General features: G+C 41.0%; 1 protein-coding gene and 1 non-coding gene across 4 annotated transcripts in view; both read right to left on the bottom strand.

Moving 5' to 3' along the window:
- Positions 1-26,083, bottom strand: part of Iqgap2 (IQ motif containing GTPase activating protein 2) — a 225,315-nt gene that overhangs the window by 141,903 nt on the left and 57,329 nt on the right. The window lies entirely within an intron of this gene.
- LOC150064416 (small nucleolar RNA SNORA20) lies at positions 5,709-5,835 on the bottom strand. Its single transcript, XR_016535313.1, has one exon. It is a non-coding gene; the product is annotated as a small nucleolar RNA SNORA20 (small nucleolar RNA).

Genomic DNA, 26,083 nt, shown 5'->3' with positions numbered 1-26,083 from the left:
TTCTTAATTTCAGTGCCAAATCCTATAGCTACAATATTTCCTCCCACTATGATATTAGCAAGTAAAAGATATATAATAATTATATATATTAATTTTCCAGACTTAAAGAACTTTGTATTTTCCCAATGTCCAATACAAATCTTGATCAATTGTTTAAAATATGGAGAAGGATCTTAACATATAATATTGAGATGGAAAGAAGTGGCTTGCCAATTCTTTCTTTTTTTTTTTGCCAGTCCTGGGCTTGGGCTCAGGGACTGAGCACTGTCCCTGGATTTTCTCAAGGCTAGGGCTCTACCACTTGAGCACCACCTCTGGCTTTTTGCTATGTATGTGGTACCGAGGAAACGAACCTGGGTCTTCGTGCATGGTAGGCAAGCACTCTACCTCTAGGCCAAACTCCCGGCCCCAATTCTTTCTTCTTTATTTTTAAAGTAGCACACACTTTGATAGGAAACATTTTATCCAAATCAATAATAATCCTTCAAACTATTCAAGAATATGCTGTTAGGAAGCTACTTTAATAAGTACGTATTGTAAAAAATAGTGTTTTAAGGAACAGGATTAACATTAACTTTATCCCTTTTTCTAGTTTAGCTTTTCGTCAACCACAGCCAATAAAACAAGAAGACATTAAAGTGTTTTCTCTTAATTTGCACCCTCATCCCTACTTACCCCATCTAGGCATAGCACAAATCCCCTTTGTTCCAATATAGCCTGGAAAAATATCTAGTAGCTATGCAGTGTGATTTTGTTCCTGTCCGTTTGAGAGGGCCCTAGAACTGGACCCCAGGAGTCCTCAGCCTTGTTCTAGGACAGGAGAGAAGCTTTCTGTGGTCTGACTCAGCCTCACTTCTGCACAAATCCACAGGAACTCTGTGCTGATCACACACCCCATGTTAGTGAAAGCTCTGCCTTTTCCCTCTTGCAGTTCTGAGTATCTGAACAAAGGGACCTGAATTTTTCACATTACAGAAGGCCTAGTTAGTTAGGTAGCTGGTAGTTAGGAAGCCCCTTGGGTCCGTAAGCACTTTTGGATTTCAGGAGCACTTGTGGGACAAGAAGCTTCTCAGGCGAACATGTGCACACCTTCTTGCAGCTGTTTAGAGACTTCTCCATCTGTTCCCCGTCACCACTTCCTTCTACAGAGATGAAGCTCACTCTTCTTATCTGTCTTGAGTGACTGCCAGTTTGTTTTCATAAAGATCACTAACTTGGCCAGACACTGGGAAATAAGTGAGACGACAAATCTGGTTTTGATGAAAAGGAGACATTAAATGGAGTGTTAGCCCAGACCCAAGAGACAAGGAATTCCTGAAACTCCACTGCCTCACAGACTTCACACGTGTGTTGAGGGTACAAATCAAACACTGCAGAATCCTTCCCTTAAATCTATCCAAGATAAAGCCTGAGCTCACACTCTTCAGTGGCCAATGAGAAAAGGAGTGCATCCTATATCCTATAGGTGCATTTACTTAGAAGAATAGGAAGACAAAATCAGGGGATCTGTTTTTCTGAGTGTTCCCGGAAGTCTAATAACAAAATTGGGCCACACTTAGGTGTTAAACCAAAATCTAAGCCCTCGTGGGCTCCAAAGCTACAGTAATGATGTGAGAAGGCAATGACCCCCTGCCTTTTCTAGAAATAGCCAAGGCATTTCATACCCTGCAGTTAATCAGTCATCAGAGGACCCACTCTTCAAATGGGCAATGAAGTAAAAGCTTTTTCCCAAACTGCCTGAAGAACAGTGTAACTTCCAATTACTAGTGAAACTTTTATAATGAGCCAAAAGCAATTTATCTGCAAGTAAAGTCTTTGAATCAACAAGACAAAGGGGAAAATTTCTTAATAGATTTATTCTGCCTGTTTTATAATATTTTCTTTCTTTTTTTTTCTTCCCCATATTATAGTCCATCTCTTAAGATCTCTCTCTCTCTCTTTTTTTTTTGCCAGTCGTGGGACTTGAACTCAGGGCTTGATCACTGTCTTTGGACTTTTCTCAAGGCTAGAGATCTACTACCTGAGCCACAGCAGCACCACTTCCAGCTTTTTTTCTATGCATGTGGTACTGAGGAATCGAACCCAGGCCTTCGTGCATGCGAGGTAAGCACTCCACCACTAGGCCAAACTCCACGTCCCTTAAGATTTCTTAAGGGACAACAGTCCTTAGGAAAACCTAAAGAAGAGTCTGTTCAGGCTGCCTTTGAACTAGGAGCCTTATATCTTGACATCCTGAATAGCTAGAATAACAGGTGAAAGCCACAAGGGCCCAGCTTCACACACCCTGACACTTGATCTTAACTAAAATCCCAAGAGACAACAGAAAATCAGAATCCAAGATCCACGGCTCTATGAAAAAATGTTTTCCTTTTCATTGACAACTAGCATTTTCCTTTAATCATGAATGTAGGTCCCAGCAGTACCTATGCCTTTGTCAACAATGCAAATAAATGCATTTTGTATCACTTTACAGTTTAAAATGGCTGACAATTTAAAATTATTATTTATGTTCATTTAAAAATTATAATAGTCATCAGATACCTTCTCTAGGGCCTATTTGAGTAAAGAACACATACTATATCACATGTTTGTTTTATTAAATATTTCCACAACTTTTTCATTACTACCAGTTTTACTTGTAGTCCCTTTAATTGCTGTGTTGTGTTTTTTGAGACAGGTTTTCAGTGTGTAGCCCAGACTAGCCTGAAACTTTCAGTTCTGCTGCACTGGACTCCTGAATGCACCATTGAACTCAGCCCATTAAGTTTTAAATTCCATAGATTTCTCTGCTGTATGAGATCCTGTTCTAACCCCAAAGCCTCTCTTTCCATCACCCTTTCCCAACCCGCCTCGGGCTGGATTTCCCCCTTCCCTAGGATACCTTAAAATTTTTCCTCACATAGAATAATAATAATAAAAAGCCACCAAAGATTTAACCATTAACGAATGTACTGTCTCCTATTAAGTAGCACTTATAAATTTACATGGCTCCAGATTTTAAGTCCTCAATTAGTCTTAAGTCTGTTGGGCAAAAACTCAACTTATTTTTGCTGGCAGGGAAAACAGTGGGTACTCCCTTTGTCAGAAACCCCAGAACTGCTTAACAATTTCCTGACAGCATGAAACAATTTCCATCAGCAAACAATAGCACCGAGCACTATTGAGTCTTTTATTTTTTCAGTATCATAAGACAACAGTAAACTAATTCAGAAAGGGCCCGCTAAGCTTCAGCCAAGATTCTCTGAGTATCAGGTAACATTCTTCTCTTATATTTAAAAATGCCAAGACATAGCCCTCCCCCAAAACAGACTTCCCAGCAGGCTTACAGAGCCTCCTGGGAGCCCATCCCCAATACCCCAGCCTCATTATGCATAATGCATAGACCTGAGTTTCTTCTACGAAAGGGAGACAAAGACCAACAGATAGCTTCCTTGCTAACGCACTGGTCCAAACATGCATTTGTGATGGATTATGATGTGAGCACTATCTTGATATGCCATCAACACACAGAAGACTGGTAAAAAGGACCAAAAAAAAATTCAGATTTGAATTCAGTCCTACATTGTAGGCTATTCTCTATATCTCTACTGGGGCTATTTATATTAACTTGCTATTCAGATAAATCTTCCATTCAATCAACTCAAGAATGTGAATACCCTGGTTATAAGGTTAAAGAATTTCTTTAGCATCAGAATATTTCTCAGTTGATTTGACGAGGCTATGATATCATTTGTTCCTCTGGATCATTCAACTCTTATGTTTTCTGATTCTTAACAAAGAAATTCTTTGTGGCTTCTTGTTAAAAGCAAAGTGAGAAATCATGGCCTCCATTGTGCCCAGACATGTAGCTTGACCAATCAACACTTATTTCAATCCTTTTTTCCCACAATCAGAGTTTTAGTTGGTGTGTCACTGGATTGGTATTAGCCAATTCTCCAACACAGGGTGGCCTTGGAGAAAAGCAGCACCAGAGGCCCTCCCACAGATTCTAGATTGTTACTAAGAGATTGTTGAAGGGCTTTTACCATGATGCACCACTCTGCCCAGCCTTAGGGATCTCTGAAAGGTCAAATGCACAGGCAAGCAGGACTTGAGGTGCACATTAGGAGCTAAGGTCAACACCAAATCCAAAACTTAAGCCTGTTTCTCTCTGACTTTCCTGGACATCAAGGTGAATTTGAGGATGAAATTACCCCATGTCTTACTTAGGGGGTTCTATCTTAACAGTAAGTGGTCCAATGAGAATCATACCCATCTCAGAGCATGTACCCCAGATGCACAGGCTCCAGAGGAGATTAGGTGGTGTGGACATTTCTGGAAGGGTTTAGGACACCTTAAATTTATAAGTAAAAAGCATAGGGCAGGGGCCGGGAGTTTGGCCTAGTGGTAGAGTGCTTGCCTAGCATGCATGAAGACTTGAGTTTGATTCCTTGGTACCATATACATAGAAAAGCCAGAAGTGGTGTTGTGGCTCAAGTGGCAGAGCACTAGCCTTGAGGAAAAAGCCCAAGGACAGTGCTCAGGACCTGAGTTCAAGCCTCAGAACTGGCCAAAAAAAATTTATAAAAAAGAAAGAAAACAAAACATAAGGCAAAAGTCCCTTTTGGGGTCTATTCAATCTTATCTTTCAGAAAACAGATAGTTCATGGGGTATCAATGTGCAAGAAGTAATGCACCTACTACCTGACGAATGTAACTATAACCCCTCTATTCATTACCCAGACAATAAAAGAAAAGAAAAGAAAAAGAAAACAGTTCCTTCCCTCCACCAAAGCCAAATAAAATAATACTCGCAATAGGCCAAGCAGGTTGTTCATAGAGGCACATGAATCAGGATGAGGGCAGTCTCTTAGATCTCAAAGCCCGGCTCTCCTCTCCCCTTACCCCAAACCCTGTTGGTGTCCTCCTAATCATCCAGTTGAACCCAACTTAAAAAAAATGTGATTATTAATCAGGAGCTCTTCATTGCTTTCTAGATGAACTGCTTTTTGTTTATTCTGCCCGTCTCTGTCTCTCTCTTTAAAGCACTTTAGAAAACTATTCTCCAGAATAGACTGCTGATAATTCCCCTGTCCTATTCAGGGCTAGATGATGAAAGTTGAGCTATTATTACACAGCTGATTGGACAGGAAGAGATGAGCTCCTCCCCACCCCCCCCCACAGCTATACTTGCAACAAGCTACATCCCATCTCTTAGTCAGCTGTGCTTTGGCTATTTGACATCTGCAAATTCAAAAGTGATAATATGCATTTTTGAAAGATGAGCAAATTTCCTATTTCAACAAAGGTAGAAAGAAATTAATATGGGAAGATTTTGAATAGCTTAAATATTTATTCCATTGAAAATTAGAACTGGAGCCCTATAATGGTGGCTTGTGCCCATATCCTAGTTACTTAGGAGGCTACAATGTGAGGATGATAGTTCAAAGCTAGCCTAAGCAAAAAAGTCAGAGAGACACTTATCTCTAAGTGTGTGGCTCTACTCAGCCAAGTAAGAGAGTGAGGCCTGACTGAGTTCAAGTCCCAGTACCAACCCCTTCAATCAAAAAAAAATAGAACTGAAAAGAAATTGATGTTTCGCTCATTATATTTTCTTCTTTTGACATTAAGGTATGAATAAAAATTTATATGAATAAATGGTGTGACAAAATTAAAGATAACATTTACTAAATTGAACTAAACAGAAATATAAAATCAAATTTGTTTTACAATGTCTAGTCCAGGCAAAAAGATGAAATGTGTTTCACTTCAATTTGCAATGGCCTGATACTATTTTATCCCATGCGTATAATTGCTGATATCACCAAGAGATTATACCAACAAATAAGTGGGAAATAAAACTGAACTCTTTGAGACCTGAAAGGAATATAAAATGATCATCTATGTGTTTTTAAAAAGTGCTTGGTTTCCTGACTACACTGACATCCAAATAAAATAAGCAGGTTTCTCAATGCCACAGCGTCAAGTTCCCTGGGTCCAAACAACAGGTCTCTTCAGCTTCTTCTGCCCTTTTAAGACACAGAATAAGACAAAGCATTTAGGATCAATCACAACCATGTTTTGAATTTCTGCCAAATGCTGCTTAGTTCCTCTTGCCTCAACATTTCAAATGCTGCTTACTCCTCTCCTTACCACAACATTTCATATGCTTTAAGTGTGAGACTAAATCCAAGCATTTTATACCTCCTGGAGGTAAGAAACAGTAAGTTATTGGATTTCTAAGGTCAGTTCCATCTTGGCTAAATAAAAGCAAGGTGATCCAACTTCTTTTCTCCCTTTATAGGAAGCCATGGTTAAGGATTCCTAAAGGAGAATTCTTAATGCCATCAGAAAACCTTGTTCTAGAATGATTTCATTATGAACATGAGAGAAGCTGGGGAGATTTGAGTGGCTGTATCTTTTATGTTTATCATTTTTACTTATTCTTTTTTTGGTGGGTAATGGGACTTGAACTCCAGGCCTGGGTATTGTCCATAAGCCCTGCAGCTCAAGGCTAGTGCTCTACAATGTTGAGCCACAGCACCACTTCTGGTTTGCTGGTGGTTAATTGGAGATAAAGAGTTCACAGACTTTTGTGGCAAGGCTGGCTTTGAACCATGAACCATGATCCTCAGATCTCAGCCTCCTGAGTAGCTAGGATTATAGGTGTGAGCCACTGTGCCCAACTATCACTTTTTTTTTTTAAGTAACAAAGATAAATTAGAAGAGTGGATCTCAAAATAGACCCTAAGTTGTCAGCCTTGGCAACTCTTAGAACTTATTAGAAATAAAAGTCACAGATCCATTCCAGATTTATTGAATCAAATTCTGAAAGGGATACATGACAATCTGGAGTTTCAGTAAGCTCTCCCGGTGATTCTAAAGCAGCTCACATTTGAGAAGAATGGTACTAGAACATTCCAGAATGCAACAGTGACGTGTGTGGATATACCGATAAACCTGGCACACGAACACGTACATGATGGTCTTCAATTCTAATGCTCTCTCTACAGGGGCTCTGAAACTTGAACAAATCATCAAGCTCATCCAAGTTAGATCACTTTTGGCAAATAGCAATGGCAGATGCTGCCTAAAAATGAGTCATTTTTCCAAAAGTATGGAGGAGTTTTATGAAGACAGAATTTATGACTCAGTTTTCTATTGTTTAAGTGGACAGCTAGTTCTAGCCATTACAAATTAGATTTTGCCTGCTTTTTTGCCAAAGACAGAAATTGTAACTGTCAAAGAGGAGAAATAGGAAATGGTGATGTGAGCTGAATGCTAGAAGCTGGCTTGCTCGATGGAACTGGGATGGAACACTGTCTGTGCCCTGCAACTTGTCATTAAGTACCTGGAACCAACACTGAGTAAGACAGAGATGTGGACAGAAGCTTGGTCTTTCCAGTATCTCTACTACAGTAAATGAGGAACTCAAAGTAAACCTTACCCTGTACATTAAATCTTATTTAAATATTAACTTGCTGAGAACTGACAAGTGGGATTGCAGCAAAGGAAACAAACAGAACGAAGAGGGAGCCCACAGGATGTGGACAAAATCTTTTGCCAGAGCTATTCATCTGACAAGGGATTCATATCCAGAATATATAAAGAACTAAAAAAAAAAGTCAAAGGAATAATCCAATCAACAAATGAGCAGATGAGTTGACCAGTTTTCTAAACAAGAAGTACAAATGGCTAATGAATATGCAAATAAATGCTCAACATCCTTAGACATAAAAGAAACAACAATGATAGAGATTCAATCTCAGCCTAGTTAGAATGGTCATCACTACAACAAGCTACTATGTGCTGGTGAGGAGGAAGGGATTGGGTTAGGGAAAATAAGGGCACTGCATAGTCTATTAGAGGGAATGTAAACCATACCAGTTAATGTGCAACTCATATGGAAGGTATCAAAAAACTAAAAATAAAACTACCATAAAGTTCTGCTATAACCATCCTGGGCACATATCTGAAGGAATGTAAGCTGTATCTGCACATCCATGTTTATTGCAGCACTATTCATAGTAGCCTAACTAGGGAGTCAGCATAGATGCCCATCAGTCAATAAATAGATAGGAAAATATGTTGTGTGTATGTAGTGGTAGATTATTCAGCTAAAAAGAATGAAATTATGCAATTTGCTGCATAATCTGGGACTGGAAGGCATCATGTTAAGCAAACTAAATGCTACTCAGAAGAACAACTACTTCATATTTTCTCTCATATGAGAAATTCAGACTTTTTCTTTTTAAAGACAAAGATAAGTAGAAGGGAGACATTGTTGGAAGAGGAAGAGGACAGATAGGAGGAAGAGGGAGAACAAGAGAGGGTTAGGGAGGTTGTGAATATGACCAAAGCATATGATATACAACAAAACAACAAAACAACAAAAACAACAAAACAACAAAAAATGTAAAAAAAATTACGTTTTGAGTGCAGAGACATACTCCCATAATCTTAATACTTGGGAAGCTGAGCTAAGAGAACAATGAGTTCAAGGCTGAAATCTGGAAAATTGAGTTTTAAGCAAGCTGGGGACAAGAAAATCTGGAAGACTGCATCTCCAACATAGCCAGCAAAACTTCAGGCTGTTGGCATGGCTCAGGTAGTAGAGCTCTTGCCAGGCAAGCAAGATAAGCAAGCAGAAGACTCAAAGTCAAGTATCACCAAACAGAAATCAAAGAATCCTTTTAGAATTTTACACAAAAAAATGAATTTTAATTTATGGAACCTAAAAAATTAATGGAGAAACAAGAATGGATATGAAACAGGTCTCTGTTGACTTCATCTTGAGAAGAGTTTACTTGTAAAATGATCCATGTCCAACAGGAATTCCCCGACTCACAGAAACCCTGAACTGGAAATTCAATCACAGTTAAGTTACTGACATCAACAACTAATCTCAAAAGTCAGTTTTGATGGTCTTTAAATTCAAATATAAAATGTTGAGGTTCCCTCAAAGAACTTTTATTATTTTATTACATTTGATAATTATTTTATGTTCATTATTTTATTAAGTTTGGGAATCCAATGACAATAACGAAATGAGTCTTGGCTGTGGCTCCCTCTCAATTCCATCAAGAGTTTCTAATAGAGCTGATAAATTCAAAGGGACAACAGACTGTCCTGGCACCATCAAGAAATAGCAGAATGCCATGATGCAAAAGAGGCACCACAAACTCTTCCTGTGAATTTCCTTTCTTCCATTTGAATCACCTTCTAAGACGGGTTACACTATTACAGTGAGCTTCTCCTATAAAATGGATGTTTTAGATAAAGTTATTTCTCTTAATTCACAAGCAACAATTGTATATACTGATGGGATACAATGTATTGAACTTAGGGCCTTATACTTGTAAGGTAAGCTTTCTACCACTTAAGCCATGCCACCAACCTCTGGAGAGCTTTTACACTAGTTGGGTCTCTGACCATGACATGCAGCAACACACGTGGCTGTTCTTGTTGAGATGGGATTTCCCTAGCTTTTTGTCCAAACTGCCCTTAACTGATTCTCCCAGCCTGTGCCTCCAGAACAGCTGGGATGACAGCTATGAGACAGCATGGCCAGGCTACAATGTAATCTTTTTTGACTGAAGTAGATTTCCTAGAGAGATTAAACCAAACTAATTAACAAGTCTGTCACCACACTTACTTATTTTTCTTTGTATGTGTGTTACACGTATGAATGGGTTGAATTTTGATTTAACTCTTATATAGCAGCCCATTTTCAGTTGTGAAAATGATTCAGTAGCTACATAATTCAGTCAGTGATGAATGTTACTTCTACTCATTGATACCTAATTCTCTCCCCAATCCTCAGCTCTTCTAAGAAAGAAAGTAGTTCCAGAAATATAAGTGATCTGGATATATAAAGATCAACCAATCTTAAGCCAGGCACCGGTGGCTTGTGCCAGTAATCTAAGCTCTTCAGGAGACTGAGGTCTGGAGGATGCTGGTTCCAGAGAAGCCTGGGCAGAAATGTCTGTAAGACTGCATCTTTAAGTACATAGCAAAAAGCCAGGTCAAGATATTTTCTGTTCAATGTTAGAGAATCAAATAGTGTTATGAGGGATGAAATTTGGAACAGCAACGGTCCTTGTTCAACAGGAGTATGAGTTTGTGCTCGCATCTCTGAAAGGCTACCAGAAGGATGCACATTTGCACAGGCATGTGTGCAAGAAGAGACAGCAACATGTAAGATCAAAAATCACCCACTACAGGCCTGTGAGATTTCCTCATATGTTTTCTTGTATCTTCTAAACATTTTGCCTGGGTCCATAGGAGCACTTTATCTTCCCCCACAGACTAAGCAGCAGCCACCATCGCTGCTCATCACTGTTCCTTGGTCTCCAGCTGCTGGCTTCCCTCAGTGTCTGTTTCCTCCGCTTCCAGTGAACAGACTTTACCATAGCAGAGCTGAAGACCATTCTCTCTCTTGGCTTCTAAATGCATATCTGATTTTCCAATAAGCATTTGCCAAGGAGAACCTGCTTGGTCAATTCTTAAAATACAATGTTTCCTAGTAGTAAAAGTAAGATTACAAGACAGCAGCTCTTCTTTGGAAAGTAACCAAACTCCAAAAGCATCCACGTAATTTTTTTCCCTCAAAAGCTCTAATACTTGCAAACAAACAACCCCCCCACAAGAAAACAAAAGCCAAAACCCTCTTATGATCCACATCTAATACTCAGTACCTTCCAAGCTTCTCTTCCGCTTTGTTTTAAAGCTGTAAGAACACTTTAGGCCACATTCCATTCCCATACTCCCTCCATGAACAGTTATCCACCATGCTCATGGCTAAACTTTCCTGACTAAAGGATGCTTCCATTATCCTGGAATATGGAACGAAAAATCAATCGTCAATAAAACACCCGCTACATTGTCAGAGACAAAGTATTAATTGTTGACTTAAATTGCTACATTTTGACTTTTATTTCTTTCCATGTGTTATGTATAATTTCACTTCATATATTTTTTATTAAAAGTGTAAAAGTAGATGGTGTCCTAAAACACATTAAGGCCATCTAACTTCAGGTACACTGCATTTTAGACTTCTAGAGGTTTACACTTGACTAAAATTGTCCACTTATTCTTACATCTATCAGTAAATTCCTTTTTGAATAAAAATTGTATCTCTAACTCCATTCCTGTTCTAAATTCCCTGCTCAGCTCTCTCCTGACTTTTGTCTTTAAAGGAGGGAAAGAAAGCAAAACAAAAAAGCCTACTTTCTTTTTCAAAAAGCACAGCACATTCAGTGTTTAGAGTTGCCATTTCACATCTGGACATCTCTCAAGTTGAAATTCAACTTGCTGAAATGTGCTTTACTTAAACAATTTTTCAAGCAAGTAAGACACCAATTTGTTCCTACAGATGCACAGTTCTATATTTCTTTCTCACTGTTGTCCTCAGTTCAGATTCTTTAAAGTCAGCTGTTTTCCTCAAGCTTAGCTCTTACACGTCAGAGGCAGGAACTAAGGTACTAAGAAAGAGAGGCATGGTGGTACATATCTATAGTCCCAGTTACTTAGGAGCACCAAAGAGGATCATCTGAATCTGGAGCTCAGGACTAGCTTATATGACAGAGTGAGAGCCTTTTTCAAGGCAGGGGAGCAGCAGGGGGAGGAAAGCAAGGAAAAGGAATCAACCTAGGAAATACATGCAAATTATTCTCCTTTAATTGAAATCTTTTACTGAGACTAAGCCACAAAAAAGTTTAACAGTAGCAACAACACAAAACCCTTGAGAAGAACAATTATTTGACAAAGTAAAAGCAATTATCAAAGCAACTGTATCATTTAAATATCACTTTAAGATGAGCTCCCTAGCCACTCAGAAGGCTGAGAATTGAGTGTCATGTGTAAAACTCAACCTAGATAGGAAAGTCCACATGACTCCTAACTCCAATGAACAAGCAAAAAGTGGAAATGTGGGCCGGGAGTTTGGCCTAGTGGTTAAAGTGCTTGCCTAGCATGCATGAAGACCCGGGTTCGATTCCTCGGTACCACATACATAGAAAAAAGCTGGAAGTGGTGCTGAGGTTCAAGTGGTAGAGCTCTAGCCTTGAGAAAGTTCAAGGACAGTGCTCAGGCCCTGAGCTCAAGCCCAGGACTGGCAAAAAAAAAAAAAAAAAGTTGGAAATGTGATTGTAGCTCAAGTGGCAGAACATTAGCCTTGAGTGAAAAAGCTCAGGGCTGGTTGTAAGGTTGTGGTGTGAGTTTTCAAGTTCCAGTACTCACTCACTCTCTGCCTCTGCCTCTCTCTCTCTGTCTCTGTCTCTCTGTGTCTCTGCCTCTCTCTCTCTCTCTCTCTCTCTCTCTCTCTCTCTCTCTCTCTCTCTCTCTCTCACACACACACACACACACACACACACACACAGATTTATTGTATTAAAAAAACCTGATTCATAGAATTGAAACCCCTTTGTGTAAATCAAACATTTTAATATAAATAAATAAATAAAAACTTAACTGATGTTTTAGGGACTTGGGCACACTTACTAGTGAAGGGAAAGGTTTAGCTTCAACATGACAACAAATACCTATTCTTTTTGTTTCAAGCAGTTTACACATGAATTAAGGGGAAAATATGCCTTCATGCCGACCCATCACTTCACTGTATTATTGATGTGAACAGTGTGGTCCATTTGTTATCAAAGATGAGCCACATCAAGACCTGAGGATTAACGAAGGCCCAGGGTTAGGTGACAGTCCACTGTGTGTGTCACACCTCCCAAGGTTTTGACAGATGTCCCTCATCCACACCCTACAGAACAATGTCACTGCTCTGAAGGTCCTTTGCCACCTCCTGCCCCCACTCTATCCATTCTTCTTTCCCTAGGACCCCTCTACGATTTTGCCTTTTCCAGAATTCCATGTAGCTGGCATCACAAAGCAGACTTTGCAGGCTGAGTTTTTTTCTAGAGGGCCACTAACTCCACCACACACTGTGCTGGGCACCCATGCCCCCAGCTTCCTTGATTCACTCAGGTCATTACATTATGGCTTATCTGACACGGTATGAAGGATCATAAATAAGTTCTACACAAAGTTCTAGGAATTTTGAATGCAGGTAACAAACCAGTGTCAGCCTGGGTAAGAAGGAAGCTCTGGTGGCCGACATACCCTGATCAAGCCCAGAGTTCACCCTTGCAGCTCTGACCTTGACAAGCTAAACCTGAAACTTCAAGAGTTCTTGAAAGTATCTTCTAGGGTCAATAATATCTTTTTGCCAAGAAGTAGTACATAGGTTGTTTGTTTGTTTGTTTTGGTCAGTCATGGGGGTTGAACTCAGGGCCTGGGTGTTGTCTCTGAGCTTCTTTGCTCAAGACTAGTACTCTACCACTTCCCACCACAGTGTCACTTCCAGTTTTCTGGTGGTTAACTAGTGATAAGAGTCTCATGGACTTTCCTGCTTCCTTTGGCTTCAAACTGTGATCCTCAGAACTCAGACTCCTGAATAGCTAGGATTACAGGTGTGAGCCACCACCGCCTGGCTGCACAATATATTTAACAGCAAGCTTGAAGCAGCTGTACAGGAGGGAAAGGGTAACTTGTTTTGGGTGACATTCCTGAGATTTTACCTTGGGGCCTGGGTGCTATCCCTAATCATTTTGCTCAAGACTAGCTTTCTACCACTTGAGCCACAGCTCTACTTTCAGATTCTTACTGGTAAGCTACAGAGAAAGATTTGTCTGTTTGGGTTGGCTCAGAACCATGATTCTTAGATCTCAGCCTCCTGAGTAACTAGGATTACAGTTATGAGTCACCAACTTCAGCTCCTTAAGCAATTTGAGCCCTGTTTCCAGGATTAAAGTGGATAACTTGCTCCAGCTGCTTGATATAGTACCTGCCTGGTATTTATTCCTTCATTCACTCATCCATTCATAATTTCCAGTGCTTACCTAGGGTGGGGCTGTGCTAAGCTCACATGTAGGCTGTTAGTGAGGATACGGTCCTTATTTTTCAGGGATGTACATCTTTCCTGTGAGCATATGCAGGCCCTAACAGCTTAGGCCACAGAGACTGACATCCTCTAGATGGAGGGTTGGCTCCTCTGAGCCCTTTGCATGAGGTCGGACAGATAGTGGTTAATGGACAGGTGGAAGGCTCTTCATCAATAGGGCTTGTGTGATCTCTGTAAGATGGGAAGGTACCCCCTTTCCCCCCCCGCCCCCCACAAAGGGAAAGCTGGGTGGACACAGTTGGAGATGACGCTGGTGAATGAATCAGAAAAGATTAGATGGTGGTGGGCGTTTACAGCCATGCTATGTGTAAAGACCAGTCAGAACTGATGAAATCTGGTGAGCAGACAGACAGTGGCACTGACTCCCAGGTTGAGATGTTTAGGTGCTTCCTGGCACAAGCAGAGGACAGACATGAGACCAAAGCTGTTCTGTTCTTGCTGGGAGAAGAGTTAGAGGTCAAAAGGAGGTTTACAAAATCTTGGGTTTAGATGTGAAAACCTAAAACATCTGAAATAGTGCACTTGAGTGAGGAATGCTGACACCGTGCTCACATATCCAGATTCAGGCTCTGGGAAAGATCCTGGGCCAAACTTCACCTGGGAGGCCTCAGGATGTCCCACCTACATCCATCTGCCCCACAATGAGAAGGCAGCACTGCACAGCTGGTCCTTCAGGGAAACACACAAATGCCAGAGTGCAGCAGCAGAAGAGCCACAAAAAGGAAAGGCAGAAAAGTAGTGGGGACCTCAGAAAGCAGATGACCCAAAAATGGAGGCTCATCTATACTTCCCTTGCCTGGCTATGAAGGCATCCAGCCAAGCTATCACCAAAGCCTCTGCGGGATCCTGGCCACAGGGTGGGTACTGTCCATAGAAGGCAGTAGCAGAAGGCTGAAGACACAGCGGGCAGCGCATCCAGGGGAGGAAGGAGTTTACAAGCCTGCTGCCTGGACGACATCCTGACCCTGGTTTTGCTGAGGCCAGCTCCTCTGTCAGCACATGGTGATTTAAAAGTCAAGGCCACTGGAAAGTCAGTTCTACCTTGGGTCATTTCATGGAGGGACTCCCCTTTGATAAAGCATTTGAAAAGAACTAAATAGTCTAGTCAAGTCATGCAGCACTCAAGATTGTAGGTGAACATTTCTAACAGCACAACTCACTACAGGCATACCTACAATAGATGAAAGAAAGCATTTCAGTCTGGCTTGAAAGAAAAGCACACTGGCTTTCCACTCAAGACTCTGCACTAAAGCAGCAGGGTCTGGCACCAAAAGTATCATTATAAATTGGGCTCATAATTGTCATCCTAGCCTCTCAGGAGGCTAAGATCCAAAGGATCCTGGTTTTAAGACCAGCCCAGGCAATGAAGTTCAAAAGACTCCATCTCTAAAAGAACAGCAAAAAGCTGGGTTGCAGGTGGAAGAGCACCAGCCCAGAAAGCAAACTGAACAAGGAGGCTGAGTAAGTATGACGCCCCGTGTTCAAACTCTGATGGTAAGAGGTGGCAGGGGGGTGAGACGAGCAGATACCATACACATAATTAAAAAGTTAACAAATTAAATGACTTAAAATCACTTCTATATATTTTTTACTATTCAAAATACCAATTTAATCTGAGTCAAAATAATTTACAAAAAAATTAAAGATAAATTTCAGAAAACTGATATCAACTTTTTTCCTGCTGTTGGCTTTTGCTCCAAAGATCAAAGCTGAGAAGTATTACACTACCATAATTTAATAAACAAAACATGGTTTTATGCTTCAGATATGAAGTCAAATCACATAAAATCATTTCTATGCTGAATAGTTCCCACAATTAAACTTTTAGAAACATCTGTTTTAAGCTGATGATGGTGACTTTTACCATAATCCTAGTTACTCAGAAGGCTAAGATCTAAGGATCATGGTTCAAAGCCAGCTAAGACTTTTATCTATACTTAACCACCAAAAAAGCCAGAAGTGGAGCTGTGACTCAAATGGTAGAACACTATCCTTGAGGGGAAAAAGCCAAATAAGATCTCAAGTCCCCATGTTCAAGTACCAGTACTGCATGTGTGTACACACACACACACAAACACACAGGCAGGTAGGATTTAGTGCACTAAAACCAATTATAGTTTAAAATTGTAATAAAATATGCCAGTGGTCACAGCCTTCCTCTGCTCTTTTGATTATCCTCAACAAAAGGTGGTCATCAGAGAAAAAAAATCCCAGTAGCATTTTGCTATTTCCTGCTCACCCACAGTGAATTTCTATAACTCAAAAAGCTAACAGTGACAAAGCTAATGGTGTGTAGATATCAACAATTTAGTGAGTTTAATTTCTGCCATTTTACTAAATTTAATCAGTCACCCCATCACAACTCGAAAGGAGTATCACTTGTTTGCAGGAGAGATGCTTTGTTCCACTTAAACAGATCAGCACTGTTTGTTTTCTGTTACTACATGCATCTTGGAGTTCGAGGAACACACCATGAGGATACCTGTAGAAAGTAATTGAGAGTGCTGTCTGCACCACCATAGTCTTCTTTCCTTCCACTGATAAGCAGTACAACTTTCTAGTCAGCTTTGAGCTCCACATTGTAGCTGGCTCAGCAACCATAGCAACCATTTTATTCTTCCAGGCCCAGCAGGGCAATGTCTCCACAGTGAAGCAAAGGAGAGTGGGCCCCCTCCCACGCTGTACCGTAATTACAGATGCACAACTGCAGAACATACAGCAGGGGGCTACTCAGAACATAAAAGCTCAGGCTTCTCAGCAGCATGGCAGTGAGAGAAGGGGTCAGTGAAAAGGCCAGACAACCCAACACTAAAGACTCTCCAGTTTTTCATGAAATACTCCTCTATTTAAAAACATTACTTTTATTCTGCATGTCTCGTGGAAGTTTACCTTTAGCACCTTCATGTCTGAAAATTAGAGCTCCAGCTTGTGTGTTATTCTCAGAAATACTTTATCTTAACAAACAAAAACACATGTGGGGAGGGAGAAAATTTAAGGGGAAATGGTGACTGGATGGAGGAACAGTTGGTTAATACAATCATAATACTTAATATACAGATGTCAAAGTGGAACAAGTAAACTAGGGAATGGAAGCTGGAAAAGATAAAAAGTAGGGAGGATGATGGAAGCAGCTAATCTGATTTAGATGCATTGTGCATTTAGGTGGACATGCTAATTAAAATCCCTCTATACAATTACTTGAAAGATAAATAAGTAAACAAATGAATAGATACAATAGTATATTTAATGGTCCCAACACATAGCCCCACAGACAGCCTACCTGTGGGAGAAATGCAAAGGGATTTGGAAACAAGCAGACTTAAGCTCCAATATCAGCTCTTTTGTTTCTCATACCAGGCTAACGTGTGACCAAATGGGCAATACCTGCAATTCACAGGGGGCTGCAAAATGACTATTTAATAGCTGCCATACATTAGATCACAAAGAGCAAGGCTAGCCCACACTCTACGCACACCTTGAGCTCCAAAGGTAAGAAAGCAGGCAAAAGTGATGACATTATTGAAAAATGACTAAAGTCGAAAACATAATACAATGGGAAACTATAATAATAGAACCCAAATATGAGAAGTGAGATTAATGAAAAGAATAGTGCACACAGGAGCTTGTAGACATTGGCTGTGTTCTAACTTGTAAGTCCAATAAAGGCACTCTCATATCTAGTATGTCCTAAGTTGTATAAACTTAGAAGGCATGATAAATTTCTTTGTCTCCCTCCCTCCCTGTCTCTGTCTATCTGTCTGTCTCCCTCTCTCTCTGTCTCTCTGTGTCTCTCTCTCTCTCTCTCTCTCTCTCTCTCTCTCTCTCTCTCTCTCTCTCTCTCACACACACACACACACACACACACATATACACTCACACATACACTCACACACACAATCCTAAGCATTAAAAAGGGACAGGGAAAACAAAACAAAACTAAAACAAAAAGCCAGCCATTGGTAGCTCACGCCTGTAATCCTAGCTACTCAGAAGGCTGAGATCTGAGGATTGTTATTCAAAGCCAGCCTGTGGCATGAAAGTCTGTGAGATTCTCATCTCCAATTTATTACCAGAAAATCAGAAGTGGTGCTATTGCTCAAGGGGTAGCACTAGCCTTGAGCTGAAGAACTCAGGACAGTGCCCAGGCCCAGAGTTCAAGTCCAATGGCCGACAAAATCTAAACAAAAAGGGACAGGGAAAAACACTAAAATCTCTTATCATTTCTATAAAAATAAGACTGTAGGTGAAATTCATTTATAATATATGTCTTTATTTCCTAGTATTTCTATAATTAATAAGAAAAAATGTAAGTTATAAGCATGCTATGGTGACAAGTCCTTACCCTCAGGTTCCCCTATGGAAAGACCTGTCCATTTCTTGGCCACTGCATCCCCATAGGAGCAAATGAAGTCACTCCAGATTAGCACCTTCATTCATTTTTCTTCTTTGTTTAATGCTCTCAGTTGGCTTGTTCATTCAGTTGGTTGCATTTGATCACACTTCAGGCCTAGCCTTTGCTGGCCTTGGAGATTGAGTCTCGCAGGCTTTTCAGCCTAGATTAACTTTGAACCATGATCTCCTAGGTCTCAGCCCCCTGAGTAGCAACTATTATAGGTGTGAGTCACAGGTGCCTGACTTCCTTGGGAGATGCCCACACTGGGAACAGGCAACAGAAGGAAAGGAAAGGAGGGCTTCTACGTTTAAAAGGGTGTGGATTCTTATTGCCAGCTTACTTCCTGGCAACAATTCTGAGGCAACTCTTGGTATTTCCATGTTGCAGGGGACTTAACCAACATTAAACAACATCCCCAAGAGTTCCCTTAGAAAGTAAATTTCCTGCTGGGTGCTGGTGAATCCTGCTTACAATCCCAGCTACTTAGGAAGCTGAGATATGAGGAATTTGGTTTAAAGTCAATCCTAGCAGACAAATCTTTTAAGCTCTTATCTCCAATTAACTAGCAGAAAAGTGGAAGTGAAAGTGTGGCTTAAGTATTAGAGAACCTGCCATGAGTGACCATGCTGAATCAGACTTCGAAGGCCTGAGTTCCTTCACTAACAGAAATAAAAAAAATTTAAAAATGAAAATGAAAAGAAACAGGAAAAAAGTGCCAGGAGTCTCAGGCCTTCATTATTATTATTATTATTATTATTGTAAGAGTTATAGTCAAACACCCTGTCTTCACTTCCCCAATACAATGTATTTTCTTTCTTTCTTTCTTTCTTTCTTTCTTTCTTTCTTTCTTTCTTTCTTTCTTTCTTTCTTTTTTTTTGCCAGTCCTGGGTTTGAGCTCAGGGCCTGAGCACTGTCCTTGGATTTTCTCAAGGCTAGAGCTCTATCACTTGAGCCTCAGCACCATTTCCAGCTTTTTTTCTATGTATGTGGTACAAAGAAATTGAACCCAGGTCTTCATGCATGCTAGGCAAGCACTCTACCACTAGGCCAAGCTCCTGGCCCCTACAACGTACTTTTGAATCATTCCACTGCTTTGCTTTCCAGTCTCCTCCTTCATAATAGTAATCTTATTGTGGCTTTGTAACATCCACAAAATCTTAGCATCATTGGCAACATTTTCCTATGAAGAGATTTGACTCCACCAAACCAAGGCTGGTATAAGACAGAAGAACCAACAGGGCATGATAAGTGCATACCCCTCACTGGAGAATGCCAAGTCTAAACAACCCCAAAGGCTTTCTTTTCAATCTAGAGAACAAAATAAAGGTTAAAGCTCAACCATCAATCTGAGTGAAATAATATGGATTTTCCCTGAAAAAATAAGTGCTTATTATAAAAACTGCACGAGCAATAAGAGTGGTCCATGTTAGTAAAGATCTTGAAAGTCACAATGGAACGTATTTCAATTACCCACTCCTTACAAAGTAAGTGTTAAGTCCATGAACTATTCCCCAGATCTGAAAGATCTCAGATAATTTTTTTTCTAGGTAATGAGTCATGGCCTCCATGCACTTCAAATCTCAGAGGGAAGGAGGCAGTCCTGCTGTTGGCCACTGATGCGCTAGGTATGCACAGTGTGGCTTCATCTTGCTTTCCAATAAATGCTGTTGAAAATCCAGGCCAGCATTTTTCTCAACTCTTATCAATTATGGTTTACAATTCTGCATTTGCCTTTTTGTGTGCTTGAAACACACATGCCTATGAGCACCACTTGCATGATCCTGTCCTGGCATTCACCCCTGTGCGTCTTCCCTTCAGAGCAGGCAAGGGAGCTGTGACTGGCTTTTAACCGGCCTTGTATGTCAAAAGTGACAGAGCAGCAGCCCCAGGACAACATTGCTTTGTGTGAGATTCCATCTCATTCATGTCTTGTCATGTCTTTCTTGCTTTCCTCTCCTGCTGTCTTAAAGGGCAAGTTGCCATGAATCCTGCAACCCCAGGAATCAAATGCTGGCAGCACTACACACTCACATGCACACAGATACTTTGCTAGCCCAGCCTCCTGGTGAGAAGCCAGCCCCGGGTCACCCTTAAGAGACTGTAAGGAAAGGAGCCAATGAAGCCATGCCCAGATTTCAGATCCATAAAAACCATTAGAAGACAAATGTATAAGTTACTATGTTTAGGTAACAGGAAACAAATACACGATTATTATAGTAGTCCTTCTCTGAAAGGTGACTAATAACTTCCTAAGTCAGCTTTTCATGTCTGGTTTTCTTGAAGGAAATGCTGTGCTTTCCTGAGGGAATCTCATAATAACAGCCACCTGCTTCCTGAGTACTCTGTGCTAAGTGCTCACCGTAACTCATACAACAGTGACTCAGTACTATCCCACAGCGGTCCTTTGAGGACAGAGATAATTACAGCACCACTTTCACGGGTGGGAAATCTTCAGGTTCACGGGTGTTAAGTAACTTACCAAAGGCTGCCACCACAGCCACAGGTCCAACCTGGGACTATCTGACTGGGAAATTGTTCTTACCTCTATTCTACTGGCCCATGCTGCATCTATTGACTTCTCTGCTTCAATTACCTACAGTATGGTAAACCTGAGTACTGAAGGCATTTAATCAAATTACTTTTCCTTTGTTAACCTCTGGGGAAGAACCTTCAAAGAAAAGTCATTATGGGGGAGAAAAATGGGGACAAACCCATGAGAAGGGGTAGCAATGATTGTTAAGGAATGTACCTTCTATCTGGCGACTATAATGTAACCCTTCTATTAATTGCAATAAAAAATTTTAAAAATTAAAAAAAAGAAAATCCATCATTAAAAGTCATCATTATGGGGCCAGGAGTTTGGCCTAGTGGTAGAGTGCTTGCCTAGCATGCACAAGGCCCTGGATTCGATTCCTTGGTACCACATACATAGAAAAAAAGCCAGAAGTGGTGTAGTAGTTCAAGTGGTAGAGCTCTAGCCTTGAGAAAGCCCAAGGACAGTGTTCAGGCCCTGAGTTCAAGGCCAGGGCTGGCAAAAAGAAAGCCATCATTATACGACTGGGTATTCTAAATTAGACATTTATACTTCCATATCCTTAGACTGGCATAATTTTTTAATTTCTCCTGATTATGGAAGTTATTTTTGGCCTACTATAAAAACCCAAGAGATTATAAGAAGTAGCAAAAGCTGCGATTATACAATCAACAGCAATAAAATTGACATTAAGCAAGTTGAATTTGTGTGAATGCATACAACATATAATTTAGCTATTATTTTGTAGGATTCTATGTCATCTGACTTCATACACTTGAATATTTTGTGTGTATGTGGGTACTGGGGCTTGAACTCAAGGATCTGAGTGCTTGCTTGTCTTTTTCTACTTAAGGCTGGTAATGATCTACCACTGGATTCATATCTCTTACTTTCAGCTTCTTGATAGTTAACTAGATGAGTCTCTCAGATTTGTCTGTCTGGGCTGACTACAAATGGAGATCCTCAGATTTCAGCCTCCTGAGGAGCAAGGAGTACAGATGAGAGCCACTGGTGCCCAGTTATTAATTTATTTATTTAGTGCTGGTCTTGGAGCTCGAACTCAGAGCCTGTGTACTGTCCCTGAGCTTTCAAGCTCAAGGCTAGTGCTCTACCACTTTAGTCACAGCTCCACTTCTGGCCCAATTGGAGATTAGAGTCTCACAGACTTTCCTCCCTGGGATAGCTTCAAACCACAATCCTCAGATCTCCACCTTCGGAGTCGCTAGGATTATAGCCACGAGCTACAGATGCACAGGCTTATAAATTTAACTTTAATGACAACCACAAAAATCATTTGTGAAAAAACAATTGTTTGTGTAGTGGGCACTGGTGGCTCCTGGTGACACTGCCAGAAGTAACCACAGCTATTTTGGTAAGGGGGAGGGTTAATATTTTTACATTCCTTTGTGTATATGCGTGTGTGGGGGGGGGGTCCTAGGGTTTGAACTCAGGGTATAGTCACTGTCCCTGAGTTTCTTTGGCTCAAGGCTTCCAGCCCTTTCTGAGTAATTCACTGGAGGTAGTAAGAGTCTCACGAACTTTCCTTCCCATGGAAGTGTCAAACCACCATCCTCAGATCTCAGCCTCTTGAGTATTTAGGTTTACAGCTATGAGCCACCAACACCTGACTATGCGTTTTCTCTTTGTTTTGTTGGTCAAGAAACAGTGTTTCCTTCCCTTGCAGGGACTATTACCACACTGAGAACGGGTTACTGAGATAAGCAAGAAAGAGGTATGTACACAGCTCTAAGGAAATATCCATACATTCTACAGGGGGCCTTCAGCTGGTAATTTTGAGATTCAACTCACTTTGAAAGTGACTCAGAGCATAGCAGCTAATGAAGAGCTACACAAAGATTTGTCCAGATCCTTTCTTCTGCTTTGGTTTTTGCTACTGATATTGGGGCTTGAACTCAAGGCCTCATGCTCTCAGCCTGCTTTTTCCCTTGTAGCTTGGATCTCTATCACTTGAGCCATGCCTCTAGCCCATTTTTTATTATTGTTGTTGAATTGGAGATAGTCTCATTGTGAGTCTATTGGCTTCAAACCCCAATTCTTAAGATTTTAGCTTCCTGCATAGCCAGGATTATAGATATGAGCCACTAACACCTGGCTTCAAACAGCTTTTTTGTTTGTTTTTAATGGAGAAAGAGTTGAGGAGGAAGGGGAGTGCTTGTATAGGTGTGTGGGCATGCATGAATGTTTAAGTATAAGAAATTCTGGCTAGGTGGCAAGCCCCCTACCCCAACCCTGAAAAAGAAAACTAAACATCCACCAAAATGTTTTTGTGATCCTTTTTCATGATTAATCTTTCATCATCTTCTATTCTATCATGTGTTTGTTATTTAGAGTTGTGTGTGTGTGTGTGTGTGTGTGTGTGTAATGCTTAGGATTGTGGAGAGAAATGAAATACGCCCCAGAATAGGAAGATGCCAGTGTCTTAGGCATAATTGGAATGCATCCAGGGAATGTAAGGCAGAGAGGCAAGGGACCTTATTCTCTCCAATTTCAAGGCTTTTGTACTCAGTTTCAGCCTTGCAGATTACAAATCCTTCACAATATAATGCAATTTAACCCTTTTGCCAAGTAAGTTTCTTCTCTTTGAAAAAACTGTCTTCACATTTTCCTCTCTAATTATTGTACTTTTTTTTTTTAAAATAAAACTTGGCTCTAAAAGTCTTGGAGAGAAAATAGGCTATTTGAAAACAAACAAAAATCAGGGACATATATAATTTAGACCATGACAAAAAAGCAAATTCACTTCATGTGTGTGTATGGGGGTGGGGAAGAGGAGTGAACCAGACCTTATTAGTAATAGCAAATAAATTCATTCACTCCACCAAAAGCACTGAGCTTCTTTAAGCCAAGTTCTGTCCTGGCATTTACAAAACACTTATTAGAAGAGATGAAATTCCTGCCTGAAGAGTCTAATGGGAGTGGGTCAATGTGGATAGGTCTGTTAAGAAACACAAATCATAAATGATACATCATTTCAGAAAGCAGTCAATGCCATGGACTATACATAATAGAGGAGGCCTAGAAAGGAACAGGGACGAGTCACAATTTTAAATATGGTGGACATGTAAGTGGACTTCAAAGACGTGAGAACTAGACATGGAGATGTGACAAGGCCCAAAGGGGCACTAAGGGAGTTCAGCAGGGGTGTGAGGTACGTAAGGACTTTGTGACCAGACTATGTGCGGAGTGGAAGGAGCCAGGGCCATAGAGGTAATGCTTGCTGAGCAGTGCCTTTCTACCACCCACAGGCCATTGGTTTTTACTAGGAGTGTGATGAGTGCCATGGCGGGATTTGGGGAGCAGAAGTTTCCTATTGTGACTTAGTCTCTAAATCATCTGACTGCTCGGTGAAAATCAAGTAAGGGAAGAATCAGGGAAACAATTCAAAGGGGTTGCAACTGATGGTTGGTCAGCCTGGCCTAGCTACCAGGGCTGGCAAACAGAGAGCACTGTGTGTTTTGTTGGGAACAAAGCCCAGATCTGCAATCTGCCATCTGAGCATCCTTCGTGCCTGCTGCTGCTCAGATCAGTTAGCGAATGTGTATTGCGACCTGTGGCCTTTCTTCCACATTGCTGTTTTTTCACTAAGAGGTGACAACTTGGGTGGTTTTGCTTTCACTCTCTCTTCTGAAGGTCCCTACTTCATGCATCTTTGAATCACCATCAATGGACACACAAACCTCAGTTTCTTCAAATGACTGAGACACTGGGCTCCTATATCTTGCTGGACTGGGTTATTTGCAGTCTAGATCATTGAAAGAATCTCTTTCCTTGCTTGATCCTTTTCTATCTCATCCTTAGGACTCTGCTTCTATCTCTTCAAAGCTGCACAGTCTCCAAACAATCTTCTGGCTGGCACAGCAGCACTCAAACATCCAGGCTCTGTACCAGGCTTCTCATATGTGGCTCTACCCTACCTTCTATTACTAAGTCAGCAACAGGAAATCCCTGCTCCAACCTTTTGCCCAAATACCTATGCCCTTCTCAGGGCTAATCTTTTCCTTGTGCTCCTGCCCTCCTCCCCTCCAGCTTGTAGAAATCCTATTCATCCCACCGCAGGGGCCCAAAGCCACCTTACACTCAGCCTCTGCCTGCAGCCCTCAAGAATTCTGCTTCCATCTTACCTCTGGGAATAAACACAAAGCAGTCCCAAGCCTCCACTCAGGTGAGAGTAACACCTGAAGCCATTCACATGCTCAGAGGATGGTGACATACCTTACATTCCAAGATGGTTCTGAATACTGCAACCTTCCTGGGCTCCTTATTCCCTATTCAGACTTCCCAGAATTGCTCAAAACATCCACTAACTACCAACACCTGCTGATAGGAAGTTGTTACTGAGGTCATGAATGGTGCCATGTAGAAGCCTGGAGGATCATGGGAATCAGGAAGCTTGGCAAGTGAGCAAGTTTGCAATGACTGCCCTGGGAAGTAACTGACAAGGGAGATTGGACTACTGAGTCGTGTGTGTGTGTGTGTGTGTGTGTGTGTCTGTCTGTCTGTCCGTCTATCTAGCAAGCCTGGCAAATGGAGAGTGGGCAAAAGAGAGAACTTCCAGAGGTAGGCGCACAGCTCAAACATCCTTAGGATGCTTCAGAGTTAGTCATACAAGGAAGAGGCAGGGCACTGGAAGAAGGGGACAGCAAGTTCTATATATACGATGCCAGGAGCCACTTGTGCCTACAATTCAGAGGCAGGAGGAAAACAAGGCAGAGACACCAGATAATCTCATAGGCTAAAGGATGTGTCAGGAAACAAATATATAGAGAAACCCGAAACATAATAAGTGATCCTGCGATGCGAGAGCCTACCAAACCCTATTAAATGTCAGGCGCCTGTGGCTCACACCTGTATTCTTACACTTAGAGAACCACAGTTTAAGGCCAACCTGGGCAGAAGAGTCTGTGAAAGACTTACCTCCAATGAACTAGCAAAACACAGAAGTAAAGGGGCTCAAATGGTAGAATCCCAGCCTTGAGCAAAGAAGGTAAGTAATAGTGTGAGGCCCTGAGTTCAAGCCCCAAAGAAGAAAAACTACAACCCTCTAACACTGTTACCAATTCTATTTAGCACAATTCACAGATAATGCCTATTAAATCTTTTTTCACAATCTTCCTAAAGTAGGAGGAAAAAAAGGATCTTTCTAGTCTTGCTGTATTTCACCTAATGAGATTTCAAGGTTTAGTAAGAAAGA

This window comes from Megascapheus bottae, chromosome 4, assembly GCF_031878675.1.
Source record: "Megascapheus bottae isolate mThoBot1 chromosome 4, mThoBot2.hap1, whole genome shotgun sequence".
NCBI classification, from domain to species: domain Eukaryota; kingdom Metazoa; phylum Chordata; class Mammalia; order Rodentia; family Geomyidae; genus Megascapheus; species Megascapheus bottae.
This window is presented reverse-complemented; position numbering and strand designations above follow the sequence as displayed.